Source organism: Salmo salar, unplaced genomic scaffold (assembly GCF_905237065.1).
Source record: "Salmo salar unplaced genomic scaffold, Ssal_v3.1, whole genome shotgun sequence".
NCBI classification, from domain to species: domain Eukaryota; kingdom Metazoa; phylum Chordata; class Actinopteri; order Salmoniformes; family Salmonidae; genus Salmo; species Salmo salar.
The window spans coordinates 39,459-53,613 of NW_025549375.1; the positions used below are offsets into that span (position 1 = coordinate 39,459).

The window sequence follows — 14,155 nt, forward strand, 5'->3', positions numbered from 1 at the left end:
TGTGCTGCATAATCACATGTACAGATGGAGGGAGAGAGAGAGTGAGAGAATGACAGAGAGAGAGAGAGAGACAGAGAGACAGAGAGACAGAGAGAGAGAGGAGGAGAGAGAGACAGAGAGAGAGACAGAGAGACAGAGAGGGAGGAGAGAGAGACAGAGATACAGAGAGATGGAGAGAGAGAGCTAAAGGATCAGCCCCCCAGCTACACCACCTCCAGCTTAGACACAGAGCTTCTACAGGACCAGATCAACCAGTGCAGGACCCAGCTGAAGAACTCTGTCCAGGAGCTGAGAGAGAGCCTTACCACAGCGCTTGAGGAGGTAAAGGCCACCATGAGGAGAGAGCCTTACCACAGCACTTGAGGAGGCGAAGGCCACCATGAGGAGAGAGCCTTACCACAGCGCTTGAGGAGGTAAAGGCCACCATGAGGAGAGAGCCTTACCACAGCTCTTGAGGAGGTAAAGGCCACCATGAGGAGAGAGCCTTACCACAGCGCTTGAGGAGGTAAAGGCCACCATGAGGAGAGAGCCTTACCACAGCGCTTGAGGAGGTAAAGGCCACCATGAGGAGAGAGCCTTACCACAGCACTTGAGGAGGTAAAGGCCACCATGAGGAGAGAGCCTTACCACAGCGCTTGAGGAGGTAAAGGCCACCATGAGGAGAGAGCCTTACCACAGCTCTGGAGGAGGTAAAGGCCACCATGAGGAGAGAGATAGTGCAGCCTTTACCTTTACCCACAACCATCCCATACCGACCACCCTTTACACACACCCCAGTCAAGAAGGAGGCTCACATGGGGACACCTACTACAGAGAGAAGCTCTCTGGCCCCCCCTGACACACCCCCACACACCCCTCCTTAAACACAAGCCCTGTGTAGCCCAGCCCCAGACCGTAAACCAACTACTCTGGTAAAACCCACTGAGGTGGCCATCCTCCTTGACTCAAATGGGAAATTCATCCAAGAGGAGAAACTCTTCCCCCACCACAAGGTGTCCAAAATATGGTGCCCAAAAACGCAGGATGCACTCCACATCCTGTCCCAGCCTGACTTTGGCACACCAGGCCACATTATTAATCACACTTGCACCAACAACCTGCGAGAGGAGAAGGAGAGAGTAGGCAGCCTGGTCAACAGAGTAGCAGAGAGGGCCTCTGAGTGGTTCCCCAACTCCCACATCACCATCTCCACTCTGCTGCCCCGCAAAGACTTTCATCCCCGTACCATTCAGAAAGTCAACGCTGACATCACCAGAGGGTGTGGCCTACTCCCGAACGTGCACATTGCTCACCACCCAACAGTCACCCGAGAGCACCTGCATGACCACTCCCACCTGAGGAAGCAGACAGTTGGGATATTTACCAAGTCTCTAAAGGACGTGGTACTTGGTAGACAAACACCCCATGACGCACTGGACAGAGGATCACCCAGAGACCCCCAACCAGACCCAGCGCACCCCACAGTCCCCACCCACCACCAGAGTATCATCACCTCCATCAGCTTAGCCAGACTGGACCGGGCCCAGCCTATTACCCTGCAGCAGACCACCACCTCTACCAGACCAGAGAGGAAGCCCCCTGGCCCAGACCTGGCCCCTGTCCACTCCACAAGGACCAACGCAGCTACACGGAAGTCCTCAGAGGACAGGAGAACTCTGTAGGATTGAGTGAGATTAAACAGCTCCTCCAATACATCTGCACTAAACTGCACTATGCGCACAAACACACAGCTATTGTACTAAAAGTTTACTTACTATGGCCCATTTATTGCTTTACCTCCTTACTCCATTTGCACACACTGTATATAGATTTTTCTATTTTGTTATTCACAGTACTTTTGTTTATCCCATGTGTAACTGTGTTGTTGTTTTTGTCACACTGCTTTGCTTTAACTTGGCCAGGTTACAGTTGTAAATGAGAACTTGTTCTCAACTGGCCTACCTGGTTAAATAAAGGTGAAAAAAACAAACCCCCCAAAAAACAGCATTCCACCTGCCACAATCAACAGCCTGATCAACTCTTGGTGAAGGAGATGTTTGTGGCAAATGATGGTTACACCAGATACGGACTAGTTTTCTGATCCACACCCATACCTTTTTAAAGTTATCTTTGACCAACAGATGCATATCTGTATTTGCAGTCATGTTGAATCCATAGATAAGGGCCTGATGAATGAATTTACATTGACTGGTTTCCTTATAAGAACTAACTCAGTAAAATCTTTTAAATTGTTGCATGTTGAGTTGATATTTTCTGTTCAATGTAGTATTAATGAAACTATTTGTTTTCATATTATAATTTGGTGTATATAATTTGTTTTTATGTATTTTCAATTTTAACTTGTCATCTTCAATCATTTTAAATGGATTTTATACATCTGTGGTTGTATTGTGTTTTTACATTGTTAAATCTAATCCTCTAGCGGGTCACGGAACACACCTTCCACGTTGTTCATTATTTTCCATTGAACCCATAGCCCCTGGTTGATTATCCCTCACATAACATTGATTAGATGGTATGACTTGAATTGAAGGATTTTCCCTTTTGCCTTGACATTGGCAGGATGTTTTTACACAAGGAAGTGAATCCTCCATATTACCTTTTTAAAAGGGTATTTTTCTGTGTTTTCTTACAGTTTACAGTATATGTATTGTGGTTAGGGGTTGTTTCTGGACAGGAATGCCAGGTCCACTTTGACATTATGCTGAAGTTTTTCTTAATGGAAATTCAGTCCACCACTGTGTCTTGTCTGATGTACAAATCTATAGATGGAATCCATTTAACATTCCCTATTTCTCCACTAAACCACTGGTTTGTTACTCATACACCGCATATCGTTGTAACAGGGGAGATGTTGTTTTTAGTTAGGCTATAGAAAATATAACAAGTAGTGAAATAACACAAACATTCTGAAAGCGGTTAAATATTTATTTCAAGAAAAATACACATAATCGTATTTTTAAAAAAAACATTTGAGATTTTTCCCAATAATCAACATACACAATAGTTAGTCTACAGAATACAGGATGAATGAGGTTATAAAATATATATATTTTCCTATAAATGAAGAATGTTATTATCCCTAAACTACAACAGTGACTGATATATATAGTACATTAAAAATGGTAGTTTTATGTTAGAGTATATATTTCATGAAAATAAAGGAGAGCCGCACACTCTAGGAGCCCTGTCTTCATCAGGGTATAAAACAAAGGGTATGTATTTCACCAACAGAAAATGAATGGCGCCAGACATCTGTATACCCAATGTGACGTTAGTGTGTACACATCCTCCACGGACCCTCCGAACACAGCCCCGGCGTAGTAGTAGTCTCCCTCATCCATTGGGATGTAGGCTGTCGAGGCTGGGCGCCGTTCATATGTGAAGAGGTCACGTGTCGCCTGGTAAAACCATGGGTGAATCACAGCAACCAGCCTGCCCAGAGACTCGGCCCCCAGCGAGCGTGGAACTTGCTGTCCACGTCCAGACAGAAGATGTAGTCGGCCTCCCTGCTGATCTGACGTTCGATGGCTGTCTGAATATTCTCCATCCTCCGGGCTGATATCTCCTGCCAGCGGTTTGAACCTGGGACCTGGATCACACTCAAATGTCTCCCCTGGGACAGGTTCACTGATGGAACATCATCGGGACGATCAGTGAAAACGTAGTAGCGCACGTTGAAGTCGACCATGAAGTGCTTCTCTGCTGTCTCCAGGAAATCTTGGAGAAAGCGGACGTATCTGTCAGAATTTAAAGACACACAGGTAACTGACAAAATATAGGAAACATCAACATAAAGGGTACTTAATAGAGAGTTGGGCCACCACCAGCCACCTTGGGCCACCACCCGCAACCTTGGGCCACCACGAGCCACCTTTGGCCACCACCAGCCACCTCAAATCTTAGCCAAGCTGTGAATCATGACATCATGATATTGTATTACCTGCCATGTGACATTAGCTGGTTATGTTCTCATACACTGAGTGGTTTTTTGTTGTCTTGCCCATTCACCATCGGAATGGCACACATACACAATCCATGTCTCAATTGTGTCGAGGCTTAACAATCCTTCTTTAACCTGTCTCCTCCCCTTCCTCTACACTGATTGAAGTGGATTTAACAAGTGACATCAATAAGGGATCATAGCTTTCACCTGGATCACCTAGTCAATCTGTTATGGAGAAAGCACGTGTTCATAATGTTTGTACACTCACTGTAGTTTCAATGTTGTAAAAATAATGATAGTTTAACTTCCCTTTTGAATATTTGGGAAAAGTTGTAGGCTACTCACTTTCCAACGTCAAACACTGTGGTTGCTATGGTGAGGTTCATGGACTTGTAGATTATGTCGACAAGGTCAGGGTCAAAGGTTCCTTCCCAGACGATGGGTGCCAACCATGGGGTGACTGCCACCACATCAGTACGACTAAAGAAACAGAACAAGATCAAGCCTGACTGTGTTGTACTGATTATGATCTCAATGTTTACAGATATACAGATCAAGCTGGAATGTGTTGTACTGATTATGATCTCAATAGTTTTGCAAATAAAGGTCCTTGAAAAGGTGTGTGGTATACTAGGCTACACGCTGATGTGGAAGTTAACAATGATAAGTAACTAACATAAGATAACACTACTCACCCCACCAAGACACTGGGCTGCTTGTACAATAGCCTGGGAGAAGAAAACGTAATTCATTAGTTAATGAAGATATGGGCTGATGTTATTGTTCTCTCATAAAAAGGTGCTAGTACCAAAAAGGGGTTTTAACTTCACTGTAAGGGAAACCTTTTTTGGGCTGTGGAGAACCTTTTTATTCTTTCTTTGGATAATAATTCATTAAAAAATGCTATAATAGGATAGTAGTTCATTTTTTTTATTTTATTTTGTTTCACCTTTATTTAACCAGGTAGGCAAGTTGAGAACAAGTTCTCATTTACAATTGCGACCTGGCCAAGATAAAGCAAAGCAGTTCGACAACATACAACAACACAGAGTTACACATGGAGTAAAACAAACATACAGTCAATAATACAGTAGGAAAATAAGTCTATATACAATGTGAGAAAATGAGGTGAGATAAGGGAGGTAAAGGCAAAAAAGGCCATGGTGGCAAAGTAAATACAATATAGCAAGTAAAACACTGGAATGGTAGATTTGTAGTAGAAGAAAGTGCAAAGTAGAAATATAAATAATTGGGTGCAAAGGAGCAAAATAAAATAAATAAAATAAATAATTACAGTAGGGGAAGGGGTAGTTGTTTGGGCTAAATTATAGATGGGCTATGTACAGGTTCAGTGATCTGTGAGCTGCTCTGACAGCTGGTGCTTAAAGCCAGTGAGGGAGATAAGTGTTTCCAGTTTCAGAGATTTTTGTAGTTCGTTCCAGTCAACCCAGTCTAATCTAGGTTGCTTTTAAAAAAAATGTATAAGGGTGGTTGCGATAATAACATTTGTATAATTTCCGTGTAGTTTTTTAATCCACGTGGTTTCACCCTTGGATGTAAACATGAGGTTTGTGGAGAACTGATTTGGGGGGTTGGTAATTAGGTAGTGGTGTGTTCTCCAGAGGCTGTGAGATATAGTTACGTTAAGACCCTTTAAGTTAGAGTGATTGAGGTTTGTAAAGTTAACATGAGCACTCAACCCACTGCGACTTGGTCCCTTTCATACGACGACCGTTACACCTGCATCGAAATCGCTAAGCAGTTTATTTTGAAGCAGTGTGCCGATGCTTGTATCGCTTTATCGTAAACATGTGTTCAATGACGTCCAAAGCTTCGAAAACAACCACCTGATTGGTTTGGTATTGGTTTTGGTGGAAGACAAAAAGTCTACACTACGGGCGTGTGCCACGTCATTTATAATCATTTGACGATTAAACGATGAAATGTTTGTGGAGGACTGACTTGGGGTTGGTAACTTTTGAATTAGTAATTCATTTGATTAATATTACGGTGTTTTCTATTCCATGAAAAATGAAAAAACCTCTGGGTTTCTGTTAGGATGGAACGGAAAATGTGGCGCTGTACAACGTGACGGTCGGCAGTACAGTACTGGGCTATTTAGCTAAAGAAACCCTGTGTAGTGCGGACAGGAGACCGGGGTTCAATTCCCTGACGGGGAAGAAGGAGTAGGATGTCCTTGTAAATAATCATTTGTTCTTAACTGATTCCATATGTGTTATTTCATAGTTGTGATGTCTTCACTATTATTCTACAATGTAGAAAATAGTAAAAATAAAGAAAAATCCTGGAATGAGTAGGTGTGTCCAAACTGGTACTCTACGTAACTCAACATTTGTATTATGTATCTCGACAGAATAGACAGATCAGAGCAAATGGCTGTCACACTATCTAATGTCACATAAGACAATTTTTTTATTTTTTTTATTTAACCTTTATTTAACTGGGCAAGTCAGTTAAGAACAAATTGTTATTTACAATAACAGCCTAGGAACAGCCTAGGAACTGCCTTGTTCAGGGGCAGAATGACTAAACTTTACATTGTCAGCTCAGGGATTAGATCTAGCAACATTTTCGGTTACTGGCCCAACGCTCTAACCACTACCTGTCGCCACAAAATGTATGTATCTTTCCAAGATTGACGAAGTGTAACATGAAAAAGGAATTTGAAGTAAATGGCAACCAAAGTCAAAGTCAAAGTCATTGTGGAAAAAGAGGATCTTAACAGTGACCTCCAGGCTCTTCCACATCAGGGAACACATAAATATGGAGAGGTTGAAAATGTCAGTGAAGATACTTGCCAGCTGGTCAGCGCATGCTCTGAGTACATGTCGTGGTTATCCATCCCGGTCCTGCAGCCTTGTGAATGTTAACCTGTTTAAAGGTCTTACTCACATTGGCTATGGAGAGTGTAATCACACAGTTGTCCGTAACAGCTGGTGCTCTCATTCATGGTTCAGTGTTGCTTGCCTCGAAGCGAGCATAGAAGGCATTTAGCTTGGTTGTTAGGCTCGCGTCACTGGTGCAGCTTGCGTCTGGGTTTCCCTTTGTAATCCGTAATAGTTTCCAAGCCCTGACACATCTGACGAGCAACAGAGCCGGTGTAGTACGATTCAATCTTAATCCTGTATTGATGCTTTGCCTGTTTGATGGTTCGTCTGAGGGCTTTGTGAGATTTACGGATTAGTGTCCCACTCTTTGAAAGCGGTAGCTCTAGCCTTTAGCTTACTGCAGATGTTGCCTTTAATCCATGACTGTTGTTTAGGATATGTACGTACGGTCACTGTGGGGACGACGTTGTCGATGCATAATCCAATCAGTGCAAAACAGTCCTGAAACTTACTGTTTGCTATGGACAACTTCCGTATCGCTGGTACATCCTGTTTGAGTTTTTGCTTATAAACAGAAATTAAGAGGATGGTGTTATGGCCAGATTTGCCAAATGCAAGGTGAGGAAGAGCTTTGTATGTGTCTCTGTGTGTAGAATAGCGGTGATCTAGAGTTTTTTTTTTGCATGTTGTTTGTTGATAAATGGATTTTGTCTGCTTGAGATTGGAGTCTGCGGTTTGATGGCTGGTCTGGTGGAATATTTAACTGTTTGTCTGTGTCCTTGTGTTCGGGAGGGGAAGGGGTTTGGTCTGGGTTGGCAGTTAAATGTGCAAGAGATTTTCATCCATGTGGATAAAAAAAACTACATTTAAATTCCACTAATTGTTTTGTTCTAGAAATTGTTGCTGATGTACTCAGAGCCAGATTCATTGCGGTGAAGAAACTAACGCCCATGGGCGTGGCGTAGAGTTTGGCCAGGAGCATGGAGTTTGGGTTGCCAGCCAAATGGTGAATGATGGGACAGTAAAATACTGATACACACCTTTCTGGAGAGACGATGTTCTGTACTCTGCTCCTGAATATGGGCTTACTCAGGCTGTATGAGTAGAAAGACATAGTACAATGATTAATGACAGCTATGGCTGTACAGTATACATAATACACATACAGTATCTGTGTAGCTCTTAGTGATGGGCACCGATATGGAAACTCTATATCGATGTCAGTTGCATTTTTTTCAAACTGATATCAATGTCATATCGATTTTATGAAGTCCAGACAACTGCATGCTGATTTCCCATTAGGACAACTGGGAATTTTCTGTCGGCATAACTTTATTTCAACAAACATAATTGTTAATGGATAGTTCATGGATAGCCTACTCACAGACACAATGAGAGAACCAATACATGATGGTTTAACCTTAATACACATTGGAAACTGTTGAGCATGAAAAACCCAGCAACGTTGCAATTCTTGACACAAACCGGTGAGCCTCTCACCTACTACCAAACCCCGTTCAAAGACACTTAAATCTTTTGTTTTTTCCATTCACCCTTTGAATGGCACACATATGCAATCCATGTCTCAATTCTCTCGAGTCATAAATCCTTCTTTAACCTGTCTCCTCCCTTTCATCTACACTGATTGAAGTGGATGTAGTAAGTGACATCAGTAAGGGATCATAGCTTTCACCTGGATTCACCTGTCAGTTTATGTCATGGAAAGACAGTGTCCTTAATGTTTTGTACACTCAGTGAGTAAACGCAGCATGTAAAGTGTTGGTCCCATGTTTCATGAGCTGAAATAAAACATCTCAGAAATGTTATTTCTCTCAAATGTTGTGCACAAATGTGTTTACATCCCTGTTGGTGAGCATTTCTCATTTGCCAAGATATCCATCCACCTGACAGGTGTGTCATATCAAGAAGCTGATTAAAGATCATTACACAGGTGCACCTTCTGCTGGGGACAATAAAAGGCCACTCTAAAATGTGTAGTTTTGTCACACAACACAATGCTACAGATGTCTCATGTTTTGAGGGAGTGTGCAATTGGCATGCTGACTCCACCAGAGCTACTGCCAGAGAATTGAATGTTCATTTCTCTAACATAAGCCGCCTCCAATGTTGTTTTAAAGAATTTGGTAGTACGTCCAACAGGCTCCAAGTGTGAGCCAAGTCAGGAAGAACTGGTACTCACTAAGCAAGTAGTGTGACGTCTGATACACACATATGGTTTTCATTAAGTATTGTAGTTTGTTAAACCATTTTTTCACAATGTGAAAACAACCAAACCAAATGGAAAAAAATACTATGGAACAAATAATCAAACCTTGATTTCACTATAGCAAACAAACTGTAAGAAAATGCCCCTTTTTATGCATGCCATTGTGATAACAACAGACTGATCCAAATTGCTAGTTGGGTCATGGGGTTGGGATTTTCCGATGGGTCTGGGTTTGTTGGAACCAAAGCTAATGGTTGTTGGTTTGCTCTTAGTGGGACTATAATTTGTTGGTTTTATCCAGTTGAACCTCTGAACCAGTTTGAAAGCAATGGGAAGCTTGTTGATGGCCCATCAGCAGGCCGTTAAGTATGCTACGTTGAAGGCCTATGAGATGGTTTTGTTCCTCCAGGAACAGTCATGTTTGCTCTCTTTCATAATAGTGTAGGGTAACAGCAACGATGAACCAATATCACAATGTGACTTGTTCACATCCTTATTGGTGCTCACCATTAGTAACTGTGTACAGTACATCTCTGTTATCCTGTCTGGGCTAGGGGGCAGTATTTTCACGGCCGGATGAAAAACGTACCCAATTTAAACAGGTTACTACTCTGGCTCAGAGACTAGAATATGCATATTATTAGTAGATTTGGATAGAAAACACTCTGAAGTTTCTAATACTGTTTGAATGGTGTCTGTGAGTATAACAGAACTCATATGGCAGGCAAAAACCTGAAAAAAAAACCTACCAGGAAGTGGATTGTAGTTTTTCAAGACTGGGCCTATTCAGTATACAGTGACTTAGGGTTCAGTTTGCACTTCCTAAGGCTTCCACTAGATGTCAACAGTCTTTAGAACGTCTTTCAGGCTTTTGCAGTCAACAGAGAGCGATCAAGACCTCCTGGAGTCTGATGACCGAGAGAATGACAGGCCACAATTACGCTCATTCACGTGAGGAGGTAGCTGTGTTCCAAAACGTTTTTCAAGACACTGGAATCGTCCGGTTGGAATATTATTGAAGTTCTAAGTTAACCTCTATGGGCTAGGCGGGACGTAATCGTCCCACCTACGTAACAGCCAGTGTAATCCAGTGGTGCGATTTTCAAATACCTTAAAAATCCTATTACTTCAATTTCTCAAACATATGACTATTTTACAGCATTTTAAAGACAAGACTCTCGTTAATCTAACCACACTGTCCGATTTCAAAAAGGCTTTACAACGAAAGCAAAACATTAGATTATGTCAGCAGAGTACCCAGCCAGAAATAATCAGACACCCATTTTTCAAGCTAGCATATAATGTCACAAAAACCCAGAAGACAGCTAAATGCAGCACTAACCTTTGATGATCTTCATCAGATGACAACCCTAGGACATTATGTTATACAATACATGCATGTTTTGTTCAATCAAGTTCATATTTATATCAAAAACAGCTTTTTACATTAGCATGTGACGTTCAGAACTAGCATACCCCCGCAAACTTCCGGGGAATTTACTAACAATTTACTAAATTACTCACGATAAACGTTCACAAAAAGCATAACAATTATTTTAAGTATTATAGATACAGAACTCCTCTATGCACTCGATATGTCCGATTTTGAAATAGCTTTTTGGTGAAAGCACATTTTGCAATATTCTAAGTACATAGCCCAGCCATCATGGGCTAGCTATTTAGACACCCGGCAAGTTTAGCCTTCACCAAAATCAGATTTACTATTACAAAAGTTTGATTACCTTTTGTTGTCTTCGTCAGAATGCACTCCCAGGACTTCTACTTCAATAGCAAATGTTGGTTTGGTCCAAAATAATCCATCGTTATATCCGAATAGCGGCGTTTTGTTCGTATGCGTTCCAGAAACTATCCGAAATGGTAAATCAGGGTCGTGCGCATGGCGCATTTCGTGACAAAAAAATTCTAAATATTCCATTACCGTACTTCGAAGCATGTCAACCGCTGTTTAAAATCAATTTTTATGCAATTTATCTCGTAAAAAAGCGATAATATTCCGACCGGGAATCTCCTTTTCGGCAAACAGAGGAAAAAACACAAAGACGGGGCGGCCAGTGCACGCGCCTAAGCCCACAGTCCCTTGATCGGCCACTTGAGAAAGGCGATAATGTGTTTCAGCCTGGGGCTGGAATGACGACATTCAGGTTTTTCCCGGGCTCTGAGAGCCTATTGGAGCCGTGGGAAGTGTCACGTTACCGCAGAGATCCTTTGTAATGGAATGAGATGTCAAAGAAAGACAATAAATGGTCAGACAGGCCACTTCCTGTAAAGGAATCTCTCAGGTTTTGACCTGCCATTTGAGTTCTGTTATACTCACAGACACCATACAAACAGTTTTAGAAACTTTGGAGTGTTTTCTATCCAAAGCCAATATGCATATTCTAGTTACTGGGCAGGAGTAGTAACCAGATTAAATCGGGTACGTTTTTTTATCCAGCCGTGTCAATACTGCCCCCTAGCCCTAACAGGTTAAAAAGGCCCTAAAGATTGATGTTTTACAACGTTTGACATGTTTCAACGAACGTAAATATAACTTTTTGTTGTGAAATTTTCTGTGCGCTTCCTACATTTGGAATAGCTTACTGAACGCACAAACAACAAGGAGTTATTTGGACATAAATTATGGACTTTATCGAACAAAACAACATTTATTGTGGACCTGGGAATTCCTGGAAGTGCCTTCTGATGAAGATCAAAGGTAAGTGAATATTTCTAATGCTATTTATGATTTTAAATGACTCCAAAATGGCGGGTATCTGTATAGCCTGGTGTATTTTTCTGAGCGCAGTACTCAGATTATTGCAAAGTGTGCTTTCCCCGTGAAGCCTTTTTGAAATCTGTCACAGCGGTTGCATAAAGGAGATGTTCATCTATAATTCTTTGAATAACAGTTTAATATTTTATCAACGTTTATGATGAGAATTTTTGTAAATTGCTGTGCTGATTCACCGGCAGTATTGGAGGCAAAATATTTTCTGAACGTCAGGCGCCAATGTAAAATGCTGTTTTTGGATATAAATATGAACTTTATGGAACAAAACATACATGTATTGTGTAACATAATGTCCTAGGAGTGTCATCTGATGAAGATCGTCAAAGGTTAGTGTTTCATTTAGCTGTGTTTTGGGTTTTATTGACACATGTCCTTGCTTGGAAAATGGCTGTGTGATTATTTTTGTCTATGTACTCTCCTAACATAATCTAATGTTTTGCTTTCGCTGTAAAGCCTTTTTAAAATCGGACAATGTGGTTACATCAAGGAGACGTGTATCTTTAAAATGGTTTAAAATAGTCGTATGTTTGAGAAAGCTGAATGACATTTTGTTGTTTTTCAATTTGCCGCCCTGATATTTCACTGGCGTGTCCCGCAGGTGGGACGCTACCGTCCCACCTAGCCCATAGAAGTGATGTCATCTCTGAAAATGATCTAACGGGTAACATTAAGGAAAAAGAAAGGAGTGTTTATTAAAAGTATCAAGTACCATGACTTGTTGCCAGAATTTCTCAGTTTATATCAACTAACCTGGTGTTCCTCTGGTCCTCATCAACTGGGATATGTATTTTGGAAGTGTCAAACCAAACCCTGTGAATAAGAATCAATCAGAAAATCCACATCACATTATAGCTTCATTAGGGTGTAATAAATTAACAGAAACTTGAGCTTACATGTTTTGCCTTTCATTGAAGTGGTTGAAGACCATATACCTTTGGGGAGAGAGGAGAGAATCAGTTCAAGTCTGTCATGGAAGCATTTCAGCCCACTACGCTATGAAACCACACGCTATTACAGAGACTGACATTATGCAAGGATTTAGGAACATCATAGTTTTCCCTAAATATTGCAAATCTTTGGAAGATACTATCTTTATTAAGACCAGAATTATGCTATTTACACTTTGTAGTCAACTTTGGCCCTTGAATCAGTGTTTGACTAATATTGATGCCACAGGATGATTTCAACCAGTGAAGTTGTTTTTCTGGTTCAGATCCTCTATGAGGTGGGTATTGCAAGTATACTTTAAGGTGGGACAAATTAGCACGCAAAGTACACTTAGTTGACATGAAATAGTACAAAAACACTACTTGAATTCTACTTTAAATGTAGGTGTCCCAAAGTAACACCATTTAAGTAACATTAAATACATGCATAGTATATAAAAATACAACCATGAAAAGTATACTGACATAGTACACCAAAGCCAGATAAAGTGCACCTTTAGTGTACATGGGATATGCTAGCGACATTACTATTTGCAATTATCTTTCAGTGCCACTACAAATTCACCGAATGTATATAGAGAACACTCAAATAAAATCTTTCAAGTACAGTTTAAGGTGGGTAGATAAGGTGGGTATTACAAACACTTTTAGGTGGGTCAGTATACTTTACTCAGTACACTTAGTTGACATGAAATTGTACTATAACATCACTTTAATTCAACTTCAATTTATTTAGTACAGATTTAGCTGTTCCAAAATAACACCATTTACATACACACATAGTACATGCATAGTAATTACATAAAATATAGAAAAACACATACCCCAGAAGCAAGAAGATTCCAACAATGATAAGGAGAACAAACTGCTTTACATTTGAACTGAAACACATTGTTCTTCCAATAGTGTCAGCAAATATTTAGTTTATCCTACACTAGAAGCAATGTCCAATCAAATGAAGATATCTCAAATGAAACTAGTGGATCTAATCAGCACGCCTAGTCAAATGAGGAGGAGGAGCCTCAGCCCTTTGAACTGTACCTCCATGGACATATACACACATCACCACGGTAACCCACACCCCAACCAGAAATAACCTGAAAATAGAGTCCTTTACCAACCAACCCTAACCACTTGTACATGTAGTATCCATCCAAATAAGAAAGTAGAGTCAAATAAGGTCAAATATGACCAAATAAGGTCAAATAAGGCCTCATATTTAGCATTAATTAGGATTCCTAATGATCTACTCTTCTCGGGGACCAAACAGGAAACAACACAACAAATACATAACCTACATAATATACATAGCACTACATTTACATTACAATGTAGTCATTTAGCAGATGCTCCCATGGATTGGCAACAAGTGTAATATTAAATAACTCTTTCACC

General features: G+C 40.9%; 1 pseudogene; it reads right to left on the reverse strand.

Moving 5' to 3' along the window:
* Nucleotides 1-3,026: 3,026 nt before the first annotated feature.
* LOC123736416 (globoside alpha-1,3-N-acetylgalactosaminyltransferase 1-like) lies at nt 3,027-13,726 on the reverse strand (annotated as a pseudogene).
* Nucleotides 13,727-14,155: the final 429 nt, after the last annotated feature.